Below are 17,098 nucleotides of genomic sequence, written 5' to 3' on the forward strand. Positions count from 1 at the left end.
GACAGAACGCATTTTACATTGACTATTTACCTACAATTCTTTCAATATTTAGCTTTTTATTTTGCTATGATTTTCATGTGATTGGCAGACAGAACTTTATTTATCCTTTTTTTCCCTCTCATTTGCTTAGATGCATCTTCCCAGAGGAGGAGAGAGAGAAATTGTTCCAACGTCGTATTGTCTTGGAAAAGTCACTTGAGTGACATCATAATGAAAGAACAAGCAGGAATTTTTGTCTAGAGGGAGACTGTGAAGTCCTTGAGAAGTTCAATGCTGACATTAACAACCCTGTTCTTTAATATATAGAGCTTGTGGCTGGGGAAAAGGTCTTTAAGGCTTCAGATGAACTATTGGGAGGAAACCATAATAAGATTCTTGCTTTTGGAAATTCAGGGTTGAATAAGTTACAGTCATCCTATATAAGGTGTATGAACAGTTTAAAAAAAAGGAGAAGTACCAGGAACTATGAGAGGGAACCAGCCACAAATGAAGATAATATTGAACTGGTTGGTGAGGGATATCAAGAATATTGTAGTAGATTCACAGGAGATCTTAAACATCATTATTCCTTAGAAAGGCAAAATCAAAGTTCAACAAAATAAAACACTAGGAATTAGGTACTCAAAAAGGATAGGATAGGATCAAAGGAAAAGGGGGTAGTTCAATGAAGAAGAGAAGAAGGGAAAATGCCATCAAGAATTCAATGTATAAAAAATTATATTAAGTGAAGTTAGCCAGGCCCAAAGAAACATAGGTCCCATGGTTTCCCTTATTTGCAATAACTAGTATATGTCTGAGACAAGCAGAAAAGGTCAGATAAGTTGATGTTAGGTGAAATGAATCCCAAGATATGGACTCAAATGTTTTTTTCTTTCTTGTGATTGTTTCTAACATATTTATAAGATGATTTCTTTGTTGCTTTGTATGGCCCTCACCCACGGTATAACCTCTGTTTTCACTGTATTTGATGTTGGTATAATTTGTGGAGGGGAAGGGAAAAACAAATTGTTTTAATAGGGATACAGGTGGACCCACTGCAACAATGAGATGTACAAGACATTATGTGGAAAAACAAACTTTACAACTTTGGTGTGTGGGGGGGTGAGGATCGGGTTGGGGGAGGTGGGGGGAGCATGGGAAGGGATGGGAATGGGGAAATAAAAGAGGAGGCAACAATGTTTGATAAGAAATTACCTTGCCTCCCCCCAAAAAAGAAAGAAATTACCTTGCCCATGAAATTGTAACTCCTCTGTATGGTATTTTCACACAAAAAAAGAATCCAATGTACATCCTACAAAATTAATAAGAATAAAGGAAAAGGTAGTTAGGGAAAAGATGGATGAGAATGTTGAAAGTGGAGACATTGATCAAGATATATTGTGTTCATAAACTACTTTGTTACATGGCAACTCCTTTGTACAATTACTTAAAGATACCGAAAAGAACACACACATACTCATGAACATTATCCATGAGCCAAATTATGCTATTTTGCTTCCTTCAAATGTGTTACCTTGTTTTACCATACTGAAACAACATTGAAAACAATCAGGGGATTTCACATATAAATGTGGATTCCTTGGTCCAGTGCATATTCTCAGTGTTTGGCTCAGAAGCAACTGCCTATGAATTCAGTGTACCTTCATTTATATAGCCCACTCCGAGCTTCTTCTTTTTTTAACTATCACTTTTTGGAACCCAGCAGGTAAGTCCCTGAATTCCTAACCTTTTCCCTGGAGGTTTTAGGGGGGAAAGGTGTCAGTACTGTCACGGAATAGGACTGAGACAGAGAGCCTCAACTAATCCAGCCACCTAGAAACATGGTGGGGAAACTTTGTCTGAACAACTAAGGAGAATCTAAGAATTGAAGCCTTGGAAACATTCTTGGGTCGATGAGTGTGAATATGAATTGGTGATCTCACACACCAAGAGGCAGGAAGGGCCCCAGTGTGGCAGAAGACAATGATATCAAATATAGATTTCTTGGTCAAGGAGTCTGTAAATCTTGCATTTGACAGAAATTACCTAAATGACCTCACAAAAGTGCAATCTGGCTGAATACCAGCCAACCATTCAAGAGCACCCCTGTATCCGTGCTAGTCAGTATCAGCCAACATTGAGCCTTTTAAATTTTGCTAATCAGATGGAGAAAAAAAGCACAGCTCATTGCGTTAAGTTGAATGTTCCTGAGCATCAGTAATTTGAAGCACATTTTCAGATATATACAAAGCATTTAGATTTTTTCCAAAGAATTACCAGATTATTATTGTTCATTATTCTCACTAGAGTATTTGTTTTTCCTTATTGTACTATCTGAACAACTGAGGTGAGTTTTCCTTCCCTAATGTACTTCTTACAAATACCTTTCCAAATTCTGATTCTTACTTTTTCAACTTCAGTCATATTTAAATCGCTTTTAGCTGTTACGCTTCTCACAAGTCCTTTCCATTCCATGATTATCAAAATAATCTCTTGGTTCTTGCCTTTAACAAGACTGTAAATTTTTGTGTTTATATTTGATTCATTATTTGGAAGTATGTTTCTTTTCCTTTTTGAAAGGTTAAAACTATACTTTATTTAAAAAGTGGAAAGCTAATTATCTCATCACATTTCTGATAATTTTGGAAATCAAGTAAAATACAAACTTAAAACCAAAATATTTGAAATTGAAATTAAAACATTTTAAATGTTTAAAATCAAATTAATATGCAATTTTAAACTTATTGTAAATAATAGGTGTCTTTATGGCTGAGTATTAGCCCATGGTGTATATGTAGCCTATTTTGTTTATCCACTTAGTTGTTAGGCATCACAGCTAATTCTATCACTTGGCTATTGTAAACAGAGCTACAGTAAACATGTATTTTACTTATTCATTCAGTTTTATGTCCAATAGTGGTATGATGGGGTCATAGGTTAGGTCTACATTTAGTTTTTGAGAAACTTCTATACTGATTTCCATAGCTGTTGCACTTCTTTACATTCCTACCAAACCAACAATATATGAGGGTTCCTTTCATTCATTCATACTCACTGGAATTTGTTGTACTTTGTCTTTTATGATAATTGCTGTTCTGAATAGAGATGGAATCTTAATGAAGTTTTTTATTTTCATCTCCCTTATAGCTAAAGATGTTGAACATTTATATCCTTTGCAGAAAAATTGAAGTTAAGCAAAATAAGCTCAAAATGTCAAATATCAAATCTCATTCACTTTTGGAATCTATATTTTAAAGACATACATCTATACTTACATATACATAGAACTAAATTGTAACCATAGTTCTGTCTGAGGGGACTAGAGGAAGAGAAGAGAAAGAAAGGAATATGGAAGGTAAATAAAAAATAAATGACATCTATGTATGAAGATGGCATAAGAAATCCCACTGAAGGCTGTTAAAATATGGCTCATGCCTGTAATCTTAACTACTCAGGAGGCAGAGATCAGAGAATCACAGGTTCAAAGGCAGATGAGGTAGGAAAGTCTGTAACACTCTTATCTCCAAGTAACTGGCAAAAAGCCAGAAGTAGAGTTGTGGCTCAAGTGATAGAGTGCTAACCTTGAGCACAAAAGCTCAGGCTCTGAGTTCAAGTCCCAGGACAGGCACCAAAAAGGAAGAAAGAAAAAACAAAGGCAAAATGACTTAGGAACAAGTATGCCTCAAAAGGTAACATTGGCTTAGTAAGTGTAAGGCCCTGAGTTCAATCACCAGTAGTGAAAAATCATAAAAAAAAAAGTCTCTCATTTTCTTCACTAAAACCATTAGCACACTCTGTATAATAAATGTTCATCAATCTCTTTATTGTGTTTTTTCCCTGTAGCTGTAGAAGTTAATTGTTAGCATCTGCTTTACTGGAAGTTTTTAAGAGCCACACTGGGGCATGGTGAGATTATTTATATTATATTCTGTCAATTTTTGTTCACTTTTATGCCCTCATTGAAATGAAAGAAAACAGGTAACTTTAATTACAAAGATGTCAACTCTAGATGAATAGGATACAACGTTTGAATCTTTGAGACATATATAATATTTTATTTACTATTTAATAAAATGATGTTTTGATTGCTACACAAGCTGTATGTCCTATGTGGTCAGGGGGTAGCAGTGAACTAAAACACACATGGCTCCTACTCTCTCAGGGCTAAGAATTTGGCAGAAACGACAGATGTTAGACAGATAGACATACATAACCTTGTATTGGTCTATGTATTTTGAAAAAAATGGTACAGTTTTGGAGACAAATCAACATAAAGAAATTAAGAGAAAACTTATTTGAAAAGTGATGATTCAGTAAAGACCAAAAATAGATGTCAGATAGGCAAAGAATCAAGGCCGGAGAGCAGGAGTAAAGGAGATAACAGTTGCAAAACCCTGAAGATGTGAATGATCCTGGATTGTTAAAAACCTAAAAGATAGGTTGATACTAAGAAAACCTCCAGAAAAGATAAATAAAACCATATAGTTTGTATCTCCCCATTCATGAATAAGACTCTTCATATTTTGTGCTAGTTCTTTGCTTTTCAAACATATCTCTTTATGATGATCAGAACGGTAATTGCCATACTACAATATAGACAAGTATAAATTGCTGACTTTTAAAATGAATAGAAGTTTGATTTTTTAAAACAAATAAAAATTCTAAACTGTATATACTTTAAAAAGTATTAAATACCTAACCTTGGTGGAAAGCCCTATTCTAAAAATCCCTTCTTCAGATAGACGTAAAATATTGCTACAATGTCATGATTTTCTGGGTTTTAGATTATGTATATTATGCCATATTTTACTTTTTGAACAAATTTTTGCTGCATTCATTGTCTCCTTTATTTGGTTTTGCAATTAGTGGCAAAATGCTCCATTATTTCATCATTCATTCTTTGTCTCTTCCCAGTCTCTACAGTTTTTCATCGGGAGAAGAGAGCTTTATTTTGGATGTATACTTCCATTCCTGTAACAATCAGGTGACTTCTCTATTTTTAATAAAATTTTCCATATACTCGATTACATCTTATACAAGAGGAATTAATAATAAATGTGATCCTCTTTTGTTTAATTGAACTCAACAAAACTAGTGATGATATGATGTTGATAATAACAATGTAGAATGACATTTTACAGATAGTTAAATCAAGATGTCCTAACACAAACTAAGCTATCAAACCCCACAATTTTAATTTTTGGTATAATGGGATTTTTTTCTGCCATCTGCACTTTTGTTTGATATATTCTATGAGATTATTGTGTGGTTCATGAAAAGTTGACAAAATGAGACAAAAGCTAATGTCTTACATCTGTAATTCTGGCTACTCAGGAAGCTGAGACTAGAGGATATGGCTGTAAGCCACCAAGGAGAAAAAGGTTTACAAGTCTTTATCTTAAAATTACATAAATAACCAGCAAAAGGGAAAATTGGAGGTATGGATCAAGTGGTAGAGTGTCAACAAGCAAGCTGAGTCAGAAAGCCAAGTGGGCATCAGGCCCTAAGTTTAAACCCTAATAGACAAAGAAAATGTTATGAAATGATATATTCTGCTGAAAAACTTAAATAACTGAAATATCCAACATGCCTATTGAAAAAGGAAATCAAAATCAAAGTAACATTGAGATTTCATCCCAACTCCAGTCGGAATGACCAACTTCAAGAATATAAATAATTGGGCTGGGAAGGTGGCTCAGTGGTAGAGTGCTTACCTTGAATGCATGAGGCCCTGGGTTTGATTCCTCAGCACCACATAATCAAGAAAAGCCTGAAGTGGCTCTGTGGCTCAAGCACTAGAGCACTAGCCTGGAGCTGAAGAGGTGAGGGACACCACTCAGGCCCAGAGTTCAGGCCCCACAACCGACAAAAAGAAGGAGGAGGAGGAAGAGGAGGAGGAGGAGGAAGAGGAGCAGAAGAAGAGAGGAAGAAATGCTGATGAGGATGGAGGAAAAAGGGATTCTTTTCTTTTTTTGTGGTGCCTCATGCATGTAAGCCAAGCATTCTACTATGGAGCCACCTTCCCAAACTGAAAAAAGGATTATTAAGACTGTTGGTGGGAATGTAAATTAGTGCAACCTCTATGGAAATCAATATGGAGACTGCTCAAAAAAACTAAACATAAATATAAATTATGATCCAGTGACAGCACTTCTAGGCAATTTTCAAAAAGATTCCAATGATACACCTGCACATTCATTTTCATTGCAACATTGTTCAACATAGCCAAGTAATGGAATCAGCCAGATGCTCTACAACGGACAAATGGATTTAGAAAGAAAATTGAATTTTATTTAGCTATCAGGAAGAATGAAATTATGTCATTTGCAGAGAAATTGATCTGGAAAAATTTACAAGGGAAGTAAGACAGTCTCAGAAAGACAAAAGGTGCATACGAGGACCTTAGATCCTAAGTAAAACCTCCCATGCAAACACATACAGAAACGTATGCATATAGATGTAATCAAATTAACTGAAGTATAGTATATTCAGGAATGAAATAGCATGATGTAAGCTCTTTTAAAAAATGAGAATCAGGAAGTTTTAAGTGTGAATTCTTGGGAAGGCTAATGGAAATGGAACTGAAGAACGGGAAAGAGAATAGTGGACAAATGTATGTATGAATGTGAAAAATGATGTGGAAAACAATGATGTTGGAAGGAATAGTTTGGGGATAATGATGGAAGGAGAGTCTGATAAAGATGCATTGCACTACAAAGTGACATGTAGAATGGGTATTTCTTTAGACAGCTAAAAAATAATGAAAATACAAAATTTTAAAACTCAAGTATTGAGTTTCAAGGAGGTTGTAACCCCTTGTACAGCCATTTAATTTTTAAATAACTAAAGGTCGTATCTTTTTAAAAAAAATTAAATAGCTTTCTTTCCCCAGCTACTGTAAGGAAATGGAAAAATCATGTTAAAAGAGTAAGCCAGACCCAGAAACTCACAGGTTTCATGGTTTCCCTCATTTGCGGTAGCTTTGATGTGCCTATTGTAGATAAACACACTGGATGCTATATAAGCAATCACAAATGATTGGCTAAAGTGTAATAGAATCTAGGGAGAGCTCAAATAGTAGAATTTTTAGATAGATGAAGTCAAACCCCAATAAAATAAGTACCAGGAAAACAGTACTTGCAAGAAGGGGAGAGGAGCAAGGGGAGAAAAGGAGAAGAGTGAAGGGGGAAGGAGAAAGAATGTAGGCAAGAATTCAATGGCTATACCACAGAATTGGTATAGGAATGACGTAGATCTAGAGTCATTGTATACATAAACTGCTTCATTAAATGCTGAAAAAACCAATACATATCTTAAAATATTCCTAAGTGATGGAATGGGAAGGTGGGGAGGAGTGGGTGAGAATGTTGGAAGGGGTGACATTGATCAAGACACGCTGTATTCATAAATTGCTTTGCTGAATGGCAACTCCATGCAACCACGTAAAGATAATAAAATATTTTTAAAAATCAAATATCAAGAGCCTCAAAAATTGCAACTTCCTGGTACAACTATTTGAACATTAAAGAATAACTAAAAGTTGTTAAAAAATAGAAACTGGGCGGAGATAACAAGTTTGACGAGAAATGTACTCACTACCTTACTTATGTAGCAGTAACCGCTTTGTATATCACCTTGACAATAAAATTGAAATTAAAAAAAACCAGAAACTTCTAGCTACTTGGGAGATAGAGATCTGGGGGAAATCATGACTTAAGGCGAGTATAGACAAAGACTTGGGAGATGCCATTTTAATCTGAAAGCTGGTTTGGCATTGAAAGCCTGTAAACCCAGCTTCAGGGGAGTCATAAAAAGGAAGATTAGAGCCCAGTGTAAGGACTGAGAAAAATTGTGAGACTCTATCTGAGAAATAACTAAAGCTAAAAAGGTCTTTGGAACATGGCTCTAGTGGTAGATAGAGCATCCGCTTAGGAAGCGCAAGGCTATAAGTTCACACCCTAGTACAAATAAATTGTAAAATAAGTAAATATTGTGTATTTTATGGGGTAGTACTTTGTTTCAGGGAGAAAGCTGTCATCACTAGCAGATAACGTCTCCTCAGGATGAAGATGAAATTGAAAATGGCTTTACTCCCACGGATTGGGAGAAGATCTTCACTAGCCATACAACAGACAAGGGTCTCATATCTAAAATATACTTGGAACTCAAAAAATTAAATCCACCAACAACAAATCCTCAAAGAAACAACTGCCCAATAAATAAACGGGCTAAAGACTTATGGAGAAACTTCTCTGAAGAGGAAAGAAGGATGGCCAATAGACACAAGAAGAAATGCTCAACCTCCCTAGCCATAAAAGAAATGCAAATCAAAACAATATTGAGATACCACCTCATCCCAGTTAGAATGGCTATAATCAAGAACTCTAAAAACAACAGATGTTGGAGGGGATGTGGACAGAAGGGAACCTTACAGCATTGTTGGTTGGAGTGTAAGCTTGTTCAACCACTTTGGAAAGCAGTATGGAGATTCCTCAAAAGACTCCACATAGAGCTCCCTATGACCCAGCAATCCCAGTTTTGGGCATTTACCCAAATGATCACAAACAAGACCACACTAAAGCTACCAGCATGACTATGTTTATTGCAGCATTATTTACAATAGCTAAGATATGGAACCAACCCAGATGCCCCTCAGTAGATGAATGGATCAAGAAAATGTGGTATATATACATAATGGAATTCTATGCCTCCATCAGAAAGAATGGCACTGCCCCATTTGTTAGGAAATGGAAAGACTTGGAAAAAAATTATATTAAGTGAAGTAAGCCAGGCCCAAAGAAATATAGGTCCCAAGGTTTCCCTTATTTGCAATAACTAGTATATGTCTGAGTCAAGCAGAAAAGGTCAGATAAGTTGATGTTAGGGAAATGAACCCTAAGATATGTATTCAAATGTTTTTATTTCATGTGATTGTTTCTAACATATTTATAAGATGATTTCTTTGTTGCTTTGTATGTCCCTCCCCCGTGGTAACCCCTGCTTTCACTGTATTTGATGTTGGTATAATTTGTGGAGGGGAAGGGAAAAAATAAATCGTTTAAATAAGGATACAGGTAGACCCATTGCAACAATGAGATGTACAAGTTGTTATGTCAAAAACGAGCTTCACAACTTTCGTGGGGGGGGGGTCGGGGAGGATTGGATGAGGAAGGGAAGGGATGGGAAGGGGAAACAGGAGGAGGCTACAATGCTTGATAAGAAATGTACTCATTATCTTGCCCATGTAACTCTAACCCCTCTGTACAGTATTTTCACAATAAAAGAAAAGTATAGGAACATTTTTACTATTAAAAAAATGGCTTTACTACTACATTCATAGTCAAAGTACAATCAAACTGGATCTCTTTCAAGACCACGATAAATTTGGAATACAAGTGCAGGCTAGTGATAGAATACAAATAAACTATCAAAATTTGGATCAGTATAGTTCATCCTTAACCATGTCTATCAATATATCCATAAATGCAAAAAAGAAATTGGATAGATCCAATCTAATGGCTCCAGAGTAAATTAACCACACCCAGTCTCATAGCCCAAGTGAAAAGAAAGTGCTGACCAGTACAGAAAGATGAATTTTGTGGGAGAAAACGCAGTTAGAATAAATGTCATTACTTGTCAATATCTCTTCCTGCCACGAGGTAATGGTGGAAACATGGCTAGAGTTTGAGCCATTTCTGGAAAAATGTCATCCATTCAGACTGCTCATGATTCATTTGTTTCAGAAAAGGTCATAATACTGAGACTGTTTTGAAACTCCCTGCAGCCAAAAATCAATTTTTTCACATTAAATTTTAGCAATTATATTTTAAAGTATTTTAAAACATTTTATTCTAGAATACTTCTAACATACTCCTATGCATAATAAATTTTATATGTTAGTTCCTTATTCAAAACAATGTTCCATCTAAACACAATTTTTAGGTTTGTGGTTAGTATGTTAATTACTTAATGTTTTCTATAAATACAGACTGGATTCATGAAGATAGAAAGTACTGAGATTTTGTTTCCTTGCCAGAAATTTTCTCCCAGAAACTATTCACAATGCAAATTTTACCTAAATACAATTCTTATCTTCTATCCTGGGAGGGTGATATATTGAATGCAAAAGATTCGTGCTGACATATTTCACAGCTAAAATTAATAAGTACTAGTGGCTAGAAATGATCATCCTTTGAATGTTTTGATTTATATTTCATGTTCATAATAAAAGTCACATTAATATTTTACCTCAACATCTATGTGACTTTGTATGTAAAGCCCATAAAAGCTTATTGGCCCTTTTATTTAGCTATTTGATGGATATCTTGGGTGAAGCACTGATTACAAGAAAACCCAAAAGGTCTCATTCATTAGTTTATCCCATAAAATTTTCCATGGGCACCAATTATATGTCAGGCATTGTTCTAAGGGATTGAGATTCAGACCCCTAGAAAACAGACACTCAGACAAAATTTGAAATATTAATATTTAATATGGGGCGGTTCCAAGTTAATAAAAATAAACACAATCTACACTATACACTTAAATATTATTTGACAAAATAGGACGAAGTAGAAGGGAAAGTTTACAATTTTAGATAGATTGTTGATATCTGTCTTATTAGAAAGGTGATATGAGAGTCAAGAGTTGAAGAAAAAAGCAAGCCATAGATGTATCCTTGTGAAAGAAATAAGAGCTAATGCTAAGACTCTAAAGTTGGGACTGTCCTTCTATGTTTGTTTGAGACACAGAAAGAAGGGCTCCGGAATATCTAGCCATACCTGATCAAGAGAGAAAGAGTCATAGGAGATGAGGCAGTATAAAATAACATGGAGAAGATCACATGGCATTTTGGGTTTTATTCTGAAGGAAATGAAATACATGGTTCTGAGTGGAGAAGTGATATGAGCTGGCAAAGTTCCCAGAGATCCTCCTATGAAGAGTTTCGCTAATCCTTGTTTGTTCTGAAGTGATTGACTTGCCACATTCTATTTCTCCCAACCAATCCTAAATATCCTTCCCTTTCAGTATCCTACATTCAGTAATTTCCCCACCCCTAAGACTCACTTTTTTAAATTTAATTTTATTGTCAAGGTGATGTACAGAGGGCTTACAGTAATGAGTATATTTCTTGTCAAACTTGTTATGCCCTCTTTCATTTTTCTCCCACTTTTTCTCCCCCATTCCCCCCCCCGCAAGCAGTAAAGCTCCTTTCCAACATATTGTCTTGTGAGTATCGCTGTTGCATTGGTTTGCCCTTTGTTCTTTGTCTTACCATTTTGTTGTTCCCCTTCCTTTCCCTCATTCAGATAAACATATATACAATACCTAGGGTACCAAAATCAAATACAGTGACAACAGGAGATCAACCATAGGGGAAAAAAACACAAAAGATAAAAGAAATCACATAGTACATTAAAAACAACAACAACAAAGAGAAATCCCCTGTTTCCATATCTTGGAGTTCATTTCACCTAGCATTATATTATGCATAGCTATTGAGCTATTCTGCTCATCTGCTAGGACTCTTTTATGATCCCCTTAACAAGAGCCAGTTTATCATTTTGCTCTGCTTATCTTTCTGGTTTTCTTTCTTCTTTCAATTACCTTGATACAAAAGAGCTAATATGATAATATTACCTCATTCTTATAATTCCTCATACTAAATTATATCACTGTTACATGTTTCCATCAATTCCCATGTGCATGGCATTCTCTGTTTGAAATGGCTTGCACTCCTGATAGCTCTGGTTTAGTCTATGCCCCGTTTGGCTAAGAGCAGTTGACTCTTAGTCAGCTTATTTAGTTTAATGTATTTTAAATTCTGTTACATTCCGAGTTGCTGGGTCACCACTTCTAAATTTAAATGGTTTTAGCCATTTAGCTCCATGAGAAGATAATAGAAAAGATTTTTCTCAAGTTTAATTCTGAGTGCTTTAAAAAGAGAATAAAACTATGACCAGAATTATTTTAGACAGCCTTCAATATTGGGTGAAATCAGAAACATCAGTCATTGAAGCAATCTTGTGACTCATTGGGCCCTTGAACTTGGAGTTTGTATTATTCACTCAATGGGCATAGATGGTAGCTAGATTTTTTTTGTTACATTTTGCAATAATGTCCAGTAAACTATGTGGCAGCTGTTCAAGGTCACTATTCCCAAGGTCACACTGAAGAAGCCCTCTCCTCCAGAAAGACTAGAAACAGAACCATGTTGTGGACACTTCCAAGATTTGGGTTGCATCTTTTTTTTCATTTCAGATCTCTGAGAAGATCCTGAGATAAAGGATCAAATAATTTGTTTAATAATTTGTCTAAGGTCAAGCAATATTGAAGGAAAGTTTCCATGAATGACATGGAAAACAGGAGACAGTTAACAAAGAACTTGTTACAGCTTCAGATACCACAGTGGACAACTGAGTCACTAAAGCTGACCCTCTCTCCTCTCTAAAAGATCGGTGTCAGCATTTTCCTTCTATTCTTTGGAATGTAAGAATTTATGCTTGTAACTAAAGTTCCATAGTGGACAACAGGAGTACATTCCTACAGGCAATTTCTAGTATCGGTATAAAGCAGGTGCATCAAAATTATCCCAATCAAGAGATTCCCTGATCCAAGTTGTTCTGTGGGGACATTCATTCTTCAGACCTGCTTTTTTCAGTTAGTGAATGAGGATGAATCCTCAGCCATATCTGCAAGTTGAAAGTCATCCTGCTCAAAGAGATACATTTGAGTGATAAAGAATGAGCACTGACAGCAGCTGTTGCACATCTAGATTCACCTTCCCTCCAGCGTTGTTTCCATTCACTCACAGGATGTCTATTACACAATTTCATGGAGCATAGTTCACACAGATAACAACGTCAGTGATTATCTTCCTGGAGTCAATCAGCTTGACTCTGAAAATCAAGGATCCACTTTAATGTATCCAACTACTAGGCTTTTGTGGTCCATTTGACATGCTAATCTGTCAGCTTCTCTCATGGGATATATGCAAGCATCCTATTTTTTGGAGTGTACTCATCACTATAAATTGGTCACTTGTGCCCATGACTTCTTCAAATACATTGCTCATGGCTATATAGTCCATCCAATGACATAATTAGAAGGGATAAACAATGGACAGAAGTTGACTTTCTTCCAAAGACTTATGTCAGAATTTTGGGTTATTCACCTGCATACTAGGAATGTGTGCTTTTCATTAAAGATCCCCAATTAAATATAACAGAAGTCTAAAAGCAACCCATGACTTCAGACACTATAGTTCAATCATAAAACTCACATGAGGCTAAATCTTCAAAGCCCTTGACCTTTCTCTTTCATATTATTACTCTTTGCTAGCTCATCAGCCCCACACAAAGAATCACTGACAATAGTTATGATGTTCCTCGAAGCAAAATGAAGATTAATCTAATGACATATGACAGGCAAGGTGAAAAGCTGAAAATGTTTGTAACACAGTATGTCACATTTTCTTTGCTCTTAAATTATGCAAAGTAACACACATGCATAGGCACACAGCATTGTTTTATTTCTTTGTTGCAAATTTGTGAAACAGCTATATTCTCTGCATAGGAGTTGCTTTTATCTTCAATGTAACAAAGTATCTGAAATAACAATTTAAAGGGGAAATTCTTTATATTGCCCTAGGATTTCAGAGGGTTCTGAAGGTGACTGCTTCACATCCAGGCATCAGAAGCCTGTGTCAGAGGAGAGATGTTTGCTTTAAAGAGACACAGAGAGAGAACAAGACAGCAAGTTAGAAAGCAAGAGAGACAGGTAGACAGACAGACAGACAGAGATGCAGAGAGAACAGAGAGAAGAGGAAGATAAGAAATGATACCCTAGGGGTCCTCTTCTAGTGCCTACTTCCTCTAACTAAGTCCTATCTCTTAGTTTCCAGAATCTCCCAAACTATTACTAGTTGGAGACCAAGTGTTCAAAACTTGAGCCTCTGGGAGACATTTCATATTCAAGCCTAACAGTTTGTCAGATGTGGGGTATAGTTTCAGGAATACCATATACTGCCAACTCTACAATGCATATGTGTATGATGAAATTAGACAAATCTAGCACATTGTCTTGAAGGAATATTACTGATCAAGTTATTTTCAGCACTGATCATCATCATTGAACTGTACAAGTCAAGTTGGGTTCACACATTCCAAACACCCATATCAGTAAATGTTTAACTTGTGACTCCATGAAAACAATTGAAACTTTTGAAACTGGTTAAAATCATTCACTAACATTGGAGCTATATGATTTTTCATGTCAAAACATAAAACAACATATTAATTATGTATGACACTGATAGTGACACTTACTCATTTTTTACTTTTAAGGTCTGATCAGAAGACTGACCATGACTATTGTAATCTTAACTAGATTCTTCTAGATTTGCCAACTTTACATATTTTCCATAATGTTTTCTTTTTGTTGTTGTTATTGTTCCATAGTTGTGCTCTGGCATTGGTCATCTTCAGTGCATACTTGAAGTCAGTTTTGAGTCTTTATTACTCAATTGGTTTTGACATTGGTCCTTTTTTTAAACTGTACTTTCTAAAATATCTCCTATTACTTGTCGGCTTACTAAGTTGACTACACTGTGTTCTCTCTGCTGATTGTGCTCTCTGCTATTGTGAGAGCTGGCTGTATTTAGCTTTGGGTGTTCTGAAGATCTGCTTCCTGATTTCAGCCTGTACTCAAAGCTCCATCACTGCACAGAGCCAAGACACACCCAGTACACACTACTGTGCAACTTACCACTCCAGGCCCAGTGATAACAAAGACAGAAACTAGTATTTCCAGTGGTTTCTGTGTGTTCTAAGTGAGTATTGATAAGAGTCTTTCCACAAAGTAAACTTCTTTAATTTGTATATGAGACTAATGTAAATAACTTCTAGGAATTTTAGCTAGACTTGTTCATTCTTCAAATAGTATAGTATCTTGGGTTGCTTATAGCAATATTTCTCTGGCATGCTTCTTACAGAATAAAGTAGATCCATTTAGCTCAATGGTAGATCACTTCTATAATGTGCAAAGTCCTGGATTCCATCCCCAGTACCACAAAAAAAATCTTTAGCTATCCTAAAAAACTGTATATGCATCTTAGAAGTTTTGAGGATCTTGGTAATATATACTATGAAGTATATTCATCACTGAAAATTGCTCAGTTGTGTTACAGCTTCTCAGTTCATGGCCATAGTACATCCAGTGGCATGACTAGCAAAGATAAATAATAGAATGAATCACTCAAGTTGACCTTCTCCACAATATTTACATCAACATTTCCCTTCTGCTCCTCCATATGCTAAGAATTTGTGTTTGTAACTAAAGTCATGCTTCAGAAGAAAAACTTGGTGAAAGAACTAGTATTTATGAGACATTACTATGAAGAGTGAGGTATAGTTTTTAACATATATCTGAATTCATAAAATCCTCCAAGTTTAAATTGTTTTCTTTTATGGCTGAACAAACTAAAACTTGAAGTAGGGGATTTTATTAGGATCTGAATTTATTTGGAAATACATTGAAGTCCTTTCTGTTTCAATTCCTATTACATAAAGTTGAAAAGTTGTGCTTGATTGTATTTATCTTCATTTCAATGTCACATCTTTTTAAAACATCCCGCTTTCCCTCCAGAGCCAACATTTGCAATCCCTGCTTTAAAGAATATATTGTACCAACTCAATCCCATCCTGTTTATTCTCTATGATCTTGTTCCAAGCAAAGAATTATGTAGTTTACTAAACTACACAGATGCTGCAGGATAGAGCATTATTGCAAATTTTAGATGATTTAATGTCCTTAAAACATCAGGAGAAGCCTTCTCAATGATCTTTTTTAGATAGATCTGAGGAGAGGATACTTCAGTTCTATTGCTTGAATCTTTTTTAAATTCTTTGACATGAGGCTCATGGCAATGAACCAAATGTCAAAAAATAAACTCCATCCCTATCTGATCTTCATACAGAACAGTTCCTCATAGGTTGAAGAGTGACCCTGACAGTGGACTGACACCTAGAAAGCACCTGTACTGAGCCAGCATGTCTCCAACGTATCTTTCAGTAAAGAAATGCATCACATAGACAGAAAGATATAGGAATGTGTCCCAGTGCCAGAAAAAAAAATCCAATCTTCATTTACTTTTTTACACATAAAGTCACAAGATTGTATTTCTGGAAACAATTGGATCACTGAGTAAGTTTTGGGGCAGCATCATATCAATATTTGGTAAAATTCAGACATAGCCCGAGGTTCCTAGACTGAAACTATTCCCTACTCTTAAGATCACGCTTTTCTTCTCCCCTTCCTTCCATTAAAATGGACTCACTGTTCTTTATTTAGCCTTACAGAAAGATCCATGTGCCAGCACTGCCTCAGCTTTGCTTGGCTTCAATTATACAAACTAACCACACTCGGTTGGATGGCAGCTGCTGTAGCAATGTGCCTGCACTCTCCAAATTCATGAGTGGAGATTTTCCACCCACAGTGTCAGGTACAGGAATTGAAATGAGGATCAAAATTTTCTTGTGCAAATAGGGGGAGCATACCAATAAAATCATACTCCTGGTAAGGTTAAGTGGTACTAACCTACTCCCCTCAAAATAATAATAATATTTACAGCTGCCAGGTTTCTAATCAACTAATCACTATCATCTTAGCGTGATGATAACTTTCATATACTTCACCTTTCATTTAACACTTTACTTTTCAGACTAGACAATGTACAGTTTATTTTAGAGTCATTTATCAAACTGCTAATTGCTTAAGTACATACCTGCCTTACCTTTTTTTTAAAAAATTTTTAAGTCAGAGTTGGTTTTCATTCATTTGAGTGGTTGAGCTTCTCCTGTTTGTGGGTCCTGAGGACTGTCAGCTCCCGGCTTTCATGCAATACCAGTTACATTTTTGCATACCACTAATCTCTCTCCACCCAACCCCACTCCCCAGCTTTCCTGCCCCTGACCACAGAGTGACAACATCAGCTGCACTATGCCATGGAAAACAGGACTCAACATTTCAGGAGATCCAGGTCAGCTAAGAGAGTTTCCTGAGCTGTGAAAAACCTCTTAACACTTCAGTACTTCATTAACCTCAGCCTCCCTTACCTCCC

This window comes from Dipodomys ordii, unplaced genomic scaffold (genome assembly GCF_000151885.1).
Source record: "Dipodomys ordii isolate 6190 unplaced genomic scaffold, Dord_2.0 Scaffold17, whole genome shotgun sequence".
NCBI classification, from domain to species: domain Eukaryota; kingdom Metazoa; phylum Chordata; class Mammalia; order Rodentia; family Heteromyidae; genus Dipodomys; species Dipodomys ordii.